Below are 8,936 nucleotides of genomic sequence, written 5' to 3'. Positions count from 1 at the left end.
CTCGAGTGAATTAACAAGGTACAAGAAGTCTAAAAATTTGTAAACATCTAGATTGACAATGTAACAACATCATAATTTTAATGCATTCCTAGCAAGTTAAATGACAACATGCACAACATGTAAATGTGGAAAGCGGAGATAATAGGATGTAGTACACTTGAGAATAGATAGATCTCCATCATCGCTGTCGTTAGAAGCCATTTCAATGTATCCACAAGTTGCACAAGAGTCACAACCAGATATTCCACCTCCATGAGGCACATCAGTGGGAAAAAGAAATGAAGAGAACACTTCTAAGCACTAGACTCAAAATAGACACAACCTAGAATACTAACGTACCTACTAGTCATCACTCGAGCAATGAGGATCAAGGTAAGAGGATGTTGTAGAGAACGGCCATTAGCCCTAAAGCTAAACCGTCATCCTCATCATCAAGGTAAAGAAAATCATCCTCAGTGAGACCATGAGTCTCATCCGTCCAATCGTCTAAATCTTCCTCATCAACATTCGCACAATATAGCACTAAGAATGGCACGATGCATGCATACTCATCGAGTGCATAAGGAAAACCCTGGTCAATTGGGGAAATGGACTCGCCGGAGTAGGGATCACTCACGACCAAGAGACGTATCAGCCACTCTAACTCCTCAAAATTTCACTCGCATGCGAGGGTTTCGATCAGATCCCATGCAAAGGAAAATGTCGGGTAGCACATGTAACACACTTGAGACAAGGGAAGACAATAGATCTCATCAAGATGAAAGGGAATGAAGTGTTTGACTCTAGTGGATAGGCCATATCTGCAAACATAGAAGGAGGTTGGTTAGGTTTCCTAGTGACAAATTCTATCATTTTTAGTGCACATGATGTGACTCGTGTAGGTGTGGGCCGTTGATTGGGACTAGTAGGGTGTACTCTCATTGCTAATCTCTCCTGCTCTTTTACTATTTTGTTTTTTGTTTTGTTTTAAATTAGGGTGGTTAGTTACTATAAAGTTATATATATACAGTCCCGAAAATTGGAAGGTTCAAAGGGTAGGGAAGGAAAGTTAAGAGAGAAGTAATTCAACAAACCGATGTGAATGAGGACTCCCCCCTTCCTTGGGTAGATCATAGCAATTTTCTCCTAAGTGCTACATACACTACACTCTATTGCAAATCTTATCCAAATGTAACAAACTTCAAAGACAACATAACGATACAATACTTGACACTTTCCCTACCTCACATCTAAAAATCTACAAATGGAAATAATCGCGATTATTATCTATAGTAGATTTTTAAGGTTGTCGGTTTTAGTGCCAGATGGGCTTAATAAACTCGTCTAGGGGTCAGTATACCTCTCCTATGAGCTATATTGTGTTTTTGATGCTAAATCGGGAGAAAACTTATTCGAAAGCTTGTGGAAAGACTCCCTCAAATCATCGGCAAAAGCTCATGATGTGATGTCTATGCTACAAGCTCGATGCCACTATCGTAATGGTGCGATAAAAATTGAAATGCAAGAACCATGCATGAAGTAGTGAGAAGTCTGTATGGTCTCTCTACTCACATCTTTGCACAAAACGTCGACCTCTTCAATTATCCAAAACTTGATGTGACTTTACAAAAAACATTGACCTTTATACTTCCTAAGCTCAAATGTACAAGTGAGGTTTGAGAGCTCAAATTTAAGACATACATCCAAGGTTTAGAGATCCTCTTTACAAATTGGAAATCCCAAGCCCCACAATTCTGTAATTCCTATTTATTTACAAAGGCTTGTTTTCAAAAGTTGGGAAAACTTGAATGGTAAGTGTTGACTTTGCCGTGGGTAGCTCCTTGAGCTAACACAAGGCTGGAGAAAAGCTAGCACCACAACTGAGCATTGCCAATCCACAAGTAGAGGATGCTGAGAAAAGACTGCAAAAACAAGGGAAATCATAGAGAGAAATAAAAGATGATCCCCTTGTAGCAAAGTTGTCAGGCAATGATGTAGCATATTAATCCTTAAAAAAGAAGAACGAAGCAATGACAAAAACGCTAAAGATGGAAGTTAGATAGAGAGAAGACCTTGCAAGTCTCTACATGCTCAGAGAAGAGAAGTTTGAGAAGAAGATTGAGGACCTTGAGAAAGAAGTAAAGAGACTAAAAGTGGAGCTGCAAAAGAAAAATCAGTAGCTCCAGGATGTGGCATTGCCACCTCTAGCTCTAATGAAAGATCAATAAGCAAGGCCTCATGTGGAGTTTTTGGAAGAGACGAAGGAATCTGGAAACCATTTGAACATCCAATGCCTTGGGAAACACCTGAAGAAGATCCACAATTGTAAGTAGATACGAGTAAAGAAATTTTGAGTGTAGAAGAGGAGAACCTCATAGCCACACATTTGAAAGAGGAAAATGACAAGGAATGGAAAAAGGCAACGGAGTGGTAAGGGAAGATCGTTCACATGGTGAATGTGGCACTTCGTACTCCCGAGAAGATGGTAGAACAGTGGCATAATAATCTCTTCCTTCTGAATTTCAAAGCTAAAAGAAAGGATAGAGAAAGAAATGTCTGACTCTCTCTATGATGTTATTGTTTTAGATGAATCTTCCAAGAAAAATATTATTGATGAGAACCCAATATGGAGACAAGGATGACTCAAGAAGCATCCAGAATATGTTTATCCCCTTGTTGAAGCACCTAAAGATATAAAAAAGAATGTGACCTTCTGTCCAATTCGAAGGATGAGGTCCAGTTCCAAGAATGAGAATCTCAGAAGACTACAATGTAGTTATCAAAGGGAACCCTACTTGGTTGAACTACCCTGGTCTACTACCACCAAAGGCAATGGAAACTGCTGATTAAACATACATGGTAAGAATCTTGTCAAAGGTGGTGCAAAGGGTTGTCTAACCTCTCGTGTGTAATGCTTGCCAAAATATGCAAGATGCTCTTGACATGCATACTGATATTCCATGTAGTAGAGTGCTCAAATACACCATGGATGTCATTCTTGGAAGGCACCAAACAGTTGACATACAACTATAATCAACAACCAAGTGAAGATGTGTTGTGGGGGTTTTTATGCAAGAGCCATGTTCTTACCATCCTACTATGTGCAAATATTAGAAGAAGCATTTTATATAGGCTTCTTCACCTTCAAGAAAACAATATTGGGGCCAATTGTCAGGGATCTAAGGGGCAAGTTCGTGGGCTACCATGCCATGGAAAGGAAGAATCAAATTTCTTCCTAGAAAATGGACAAAGAAGAACAAGATAGAAAGAAGCTCTAACAAGCATGTTATTGATGTGACCCTGCAAACTATGAGAAGTCATGTCGAGGACGACATGAATTGGGGGGGGGGGGGGGGGGGGGGGGGGGGGGGGGGGGGGGGGGTGTTAACACCCAGAGTTAACCACGTGGATAACAGTACTTCAACTACAAAATTTTCCATAATTTTTTTGTAAAAAGAGACCCTTTGTGTATGAGTAAGGGCTTGAAGCTTCCAATTTGTAAAGTCAAAAGTAGTAAATTTTTCTTAAAACTCCAGATTGAAACCTCTCAAACTCCTCGTGTACATTGTTTAGCCCTGACCTAAGGTGTAAAGATCAAACTTTGTAAGTTTTTAGGGATCTTTAAATAATAGAAGAGAAGGCATCATGTTGCAGTTTGTGTGTACTCACTATGTCAAGCTTTATCCACACATATCATCGTGTGCACTCCTTGTATGTTAAAACCGATTGCATCTGCATGTTAGCATTGACAAGCACTTTGCATAGACGTAAACATCACAAGGTATCACTAACAATTTGAGGGCATCTTCCCACGAGCTTTTGGGTGAGTTATCTCATGTTTTAGCACATAAATTGCAAAATTGTTCATGGAAATGGTATTTAGACCCCTAAACAGTGTTGGGGTCAGCCCAACTTGGGGGGACAATTGTGTATGAACTCTTATAAATGCCTAAGGCTTATGAAAATTCTAATAGAACTCTCTTACATTTTGTACAATTAGTGCGTGTACTTCATCTACTCCTCTCCTCTCTTGTCTGCTCTCTCTCTCTCTCTCTCTCTCTCTCTCTCTCTCTCTCTCTCTCTCGTCATGTCCATAAGAGAAGCTATCTGCTTCCTTACAATTGGTATCAGAGCTTCCATTTGTTGAATCTAAAGCTTAGAGAAGGAGTAGCTCTCGGATGCCACTAGCAGCAATTATTTTTTGGATGATTTCTTGATTGATGGGAAAACAATAGGTTTTTTGTGCCATGGGGTGTGTTGCAATTGGTGATTCAAGAACTTCTTTAATGGCTGGCCCAAATGGTATTGTCATAGCTATCAATCAGGTCATTGGAGCAATAGGTGTGATGAGCCAGTAGTGTAAAGCTGTTGGGAGCTAGTATGGAGATGTTATGATTAACATGATAATAAAACAAATGAGTCGATAGAAATCTGTTCTCAAATCGGCATGCGCGCCCAAAGGGCAGAAAGCAAGCCCTCAAGCATCTGCGACCTTGCTGTCAAGGATGGTAAAGGAAACGATGTGAGTGTGGAAACTTGAAAAGGAAATATTTTGCTGATTGTTAACGTGGTATCACAGCATGGGCTGACCACAAGAAATTGCATTGAGCTTTCTGAATTGTGCAGCAGATGCATAGATCAAGGATTGGAGATTCTTGTTTTTACTTGCAACCAGTTTGTTGGGCAAGAGCCAAGTGCCAATGAAGAGATTGAACAATTGGATTGCGCCAGGTTCAAACCTGAATATCCAATTTGTGATAAGGTGGAGGCAAAAGGAAGAAATGAAATGAATGATGGGATTTATGGCAGCTGTGGCGACTCTGCTGCTAAGCATATTTGTAGTGAATGCATGTAGGAGAAGCTTCGATCGCGAGAGATGAGCATTAATGAGTCAGAAGACTGTATCAAGCATTGTGTGTGGCTCTTGGATAGCTGTGTTGGACACCAGGTATTCGAGGAATCCATATCGTACGTAGTATCCGTTGATGACAAGTGAGCAGAAGAGAAGACAATGAGGTAGCACTAGCAAAATTGATGCGAGCAGGGGGTAGAAGAGGGAGGCCAAGGGGTCCTCCCCAAGTGCTCACACACAGCCAATAGGCAGCCATATTGTACATAGTAGTGTCAATGACAAGTAAGCAGCAGAGAAGATAATGAGGTAGCACCTGCAAAATCGATGCGAGCATGGAGTAGATGAGGGAGGCCAAGGGTCCTTCCCAAGTGCCCAAACACACACAGCCAATCAGTTGCCCACACTCAGGGCGGTGATAAGCCTTAAATGTGGTCAACATGGGATAAGGCAGCCCACGTCGGTTTTATTTTGTTATTATTATTATTATCCAAGTTTCCTTTAAACCCTTTCATAGCCTTTTAACCTCAAGCGGTTGTTCACACGAGTAGCGGTGGTGTCTGCTTGGTGTAGTTGGTGATGGCGAATTCCGAATCTGCAAACAATGGAGAGCTTGAAAATAGCCGCAAGTAGGAGCAGGGCAATGGCTTGTTCACATCAGCCCTGACATCGACCAACCCACATTGCCGCCATGTAAATGCCATTTGACCATTTGAGTCTACATGTTGTGTATGCCAGAGGATGTTCGACCAAGCCCCACACCCCTTAATCTTGACAATTACATTGTAACGAGGTTTAGACACTGCCTCAACAAGTAAACTAGCACTGGCAATAAGACCGCCTCTTGTCTAGATCCATGCCCCTCTTGTTGACTATGCAATTTGTTGCTAGAAGCCTATCGTTTGTTGGTCTTATGTTGGATGACAGACAACCATCATGTTGTTGTAGCATATGGCTACTTATGGTGGTGTGTAGTAGACAACAACTTGTGTTGTGCACTTATGGTCTTGTGTAGTAGACGACTACTTGTGTTGTGTAGCAGATGACTACTTGAGTATGCCTTAGTTCGGGGGGCGTTGTGATGAACATTATGCCCAATTTGGCTGAAGGGATGATTGTTGGGGTCAGCCCAACTTGACCGGACAACTGTGTGTGAACTCTTGTAAATGCCTTTATAAGGCTTATGAAAATTCTAATAAAACTCTCTTACATTTTGTACAGTTAGTGTGTGTACTTCATCTATATCCTCTCCTCTCTTGTTTGCTCTCTCTCTCTCTCTCTCTCTCTCTCTCTCTCTCTCTCTCTCTAGTCTGATAATGTGGCACAAATAAATCTATCAAACAAAGGACAAGAATTCAAGGGTGTAATCTTGAACGAAGGATCCGGAGTCAGTGTGATTTCTAAACAGGGAGCAAGAGCACTGAAGCTTAATCTAGAGCCCATTTCATTCAATATAATAATGGTGGATAATAGAAGAGTAATCCCCAAAGGTTTGGTCCTCAATGTCAAAGCAACCATTGGAGGCATGGATTTTTTGTTACACCTTGTGGTTATCCCCATCCAAAAGGGAGAAGCTACTGGATATCAATTGTTGTTGGGAAGACCCTAGTAAAGAGATGCCAAAGTAAAGCACGATTCGAACAAAGATAGAATCTCAGTGAGAAAAGGGAAGAAGAAGGTGTACATTCACTTTGGAAGCAACAAGGAAGTCAGGGAGCTGTCCATGACCCTCGTGCATGTTGAAACTTACAACATGGCTGAGGGATTAGATGATGAGGAAAAAGAAGCATTATTATAGCAAAACGCAGACTTGGTGCTATTATTTTCAGTTCATATAGATCAATTGTTGAAGAAGGCTAGTAGAAAAGGAAAATCTGAAGCACAAAGTCCAAAGGACTTGATGTGAGATGTAGAATCAATGGAAGAGCTGGACCTAGTAGAAAAGGAATAAGCTGAACAGGAGTTGAAGGCATGGATGGATGATTAAGCAACTAGGGAAGCACGACCAACTATGCAGGTAAAACCCAACCAGCTATAAGAAGTGAATATAGACACACCCAAGGATGTGAGAAATGTGCAGAACTTGATGATGAATTTAGAGAAGAGCTCCTCAAGTTGCTGAGGGAATACAAAGATGTGTTTGGTTGGCCATACACGGACATGGAGGGCATAGACCCAAAATTTTATGAGCATAGAATCAACTTGAAGGAAGGCGCAGTCCCTATCAAACAACAAAGGCACAAGATGAATCCAAATTACGCCAAAGAAGTGAAGGAGGAGATTGATCAACTATTGAGAGCGTGTTTTAGGCTAAAAGCAGGTATTGCTGTTACAAAATGTGGTCTCTTTGAAAGTGCCTTTGATAGTACCTTTGACAAATCTTTGTGATGCAATTTATCCAAGTCACAAAAGAGATTACTTATCATATTGTATATCACTGGATACATCTTTAAAAGAACATAAAAATACAATGTCCGACAAATTTTGACACAAACTACAAAAACATTACCGGTCCCCACTTTTTCAGTGGTACCAATTAGGTGGAAAATAAATTGGTCCTTTTGTTGTACCACCAATACCTGCTTTTAGCCATTTATATACTTGGTGGAAAAAGCCACATGAATATCACCCATAGTGGTAGTGCCAAAGAAGAACATGAAGATCAGAGTGTGTGTGGACTATAGAAGGCTAAATGCAGCAACTATCTCGCATCCATGTCCCCTACCATTCACGGACTCCTTGTTAGATGAAGTGGCTGGGAAGGAGATGTACACTTTTCTTGACGGATTAAGTGGCTATAACCAAGTGAAAATGGTGCTGAAAGATAGAGACAACATAGCATTCATCACAGAGTGGGGAGTATTTGTGGCTACAGTCATGATGTTTGGGTTGAAAAATGCACAGGCCATATTTTAGAGAATGGTGCAAGAGATATTCTATGACTATCTAACTGATTTCATGAAAGTGTTCGTGGATGATTTTAGTGTGTCTGGCGACAAAGCCAAGCACTTATTCCACTTAATATTGTGCATGCAGAGGTGTAGAGATACACACCTCAAGCTTAACCTAAAGAAATGTGCATTTGCAATCAAATCTAGAGTTCTTTGGGACACATTGTGTCAAAATAGGGAATCACAATCAACCTTGATAAAGTGAAGGCCGTTGTGGAGATGAGTCCACCAGAAACAACAAAACAATTGGAAAGGTTCCTAGGTAAAGTGAAGTGGCATTCTAGGTTTGTGAAATACATAGCTCATGTGTCTTGCCCACTGTATTCACTAATGAGGAAGGATGTGCATGTTGTGTGATCCTTTGGTTGCCAACGTGCTTTTGATCTCCTAAAGAAAATTCTCACTACTACAGATGTGTTGGTAAGTCCAGATTGGTCCAAGCCATTTCATGTGTATACAAATGCTTCAGATAAAGCTCTAGGGGGAGCACTCCTACAAAATGGATGAATTGGGATATCAACAACCCATCTACTACATCAGCAAAAGCTTGACTAAGCCAGGAAATAATTATAACACTATGGAGAAAGAAGCATTAGCGATGTTGTTTGCAGTGACAAAATTCAGGCATTATCTATTGGAAAGCCAAGTGATTTTGCATGTGGACCATCAGGCTTCAGTATATATAGTCAACAAAGCCTCGTTAGTGGGAAAAATGGCCAAATGGATGTTGGTTCTTCAAGAATTTGATTTTACCATTCAACACACACCTAGGAACTAGAATGCAATGGCGGACTTCCTATCCCGACTAGAGGAGCAAGGGCCAGACATTGAGGTCGGAGAATTACCAGATGTTGCACTGTTCACGATAACTCATGAAGAAGAAGGGGACTGGTATGATAACCTGAGAAGATTTTTTCTTGATTTCAGCTTCCCCAAAGGGTGGAGCAGAGACCGGAGATGCCAATCGGCACTCCAAAGCAGGGACTTTATGATGATAGCTGGTCAACTGTATAAGAAAGATGTGGATCAGATACTCCGGAGATGTATGTCTCAACATGAGCAAGAAGGGATGTTGAAGGAAGCACAGCAAGGCATATCCAGAGGGCACAAAGGAAAAGAAATAACAAAGAGAAAAAATTTGTAGGCCACTTGTCAAG

This window comes from Adiantum capillus-veneris, chromosome 19, assembly GCF_014529385.1.
Source record: "Adiantum capillus-veneris isolate H3 chromosome 19, ASM1452938v2, whole genome shotgun sequence".
NCBI classification, from domain to species: Eukaryota; Viridiplantae; Streptophyta; class Polypodiopsida; order Polypodiales; family Pteridaceae; genus Adiantum; species Adiantum capillus-veneris.
This window is presented reverse-complemented; position numbering follows the sequence as displayed.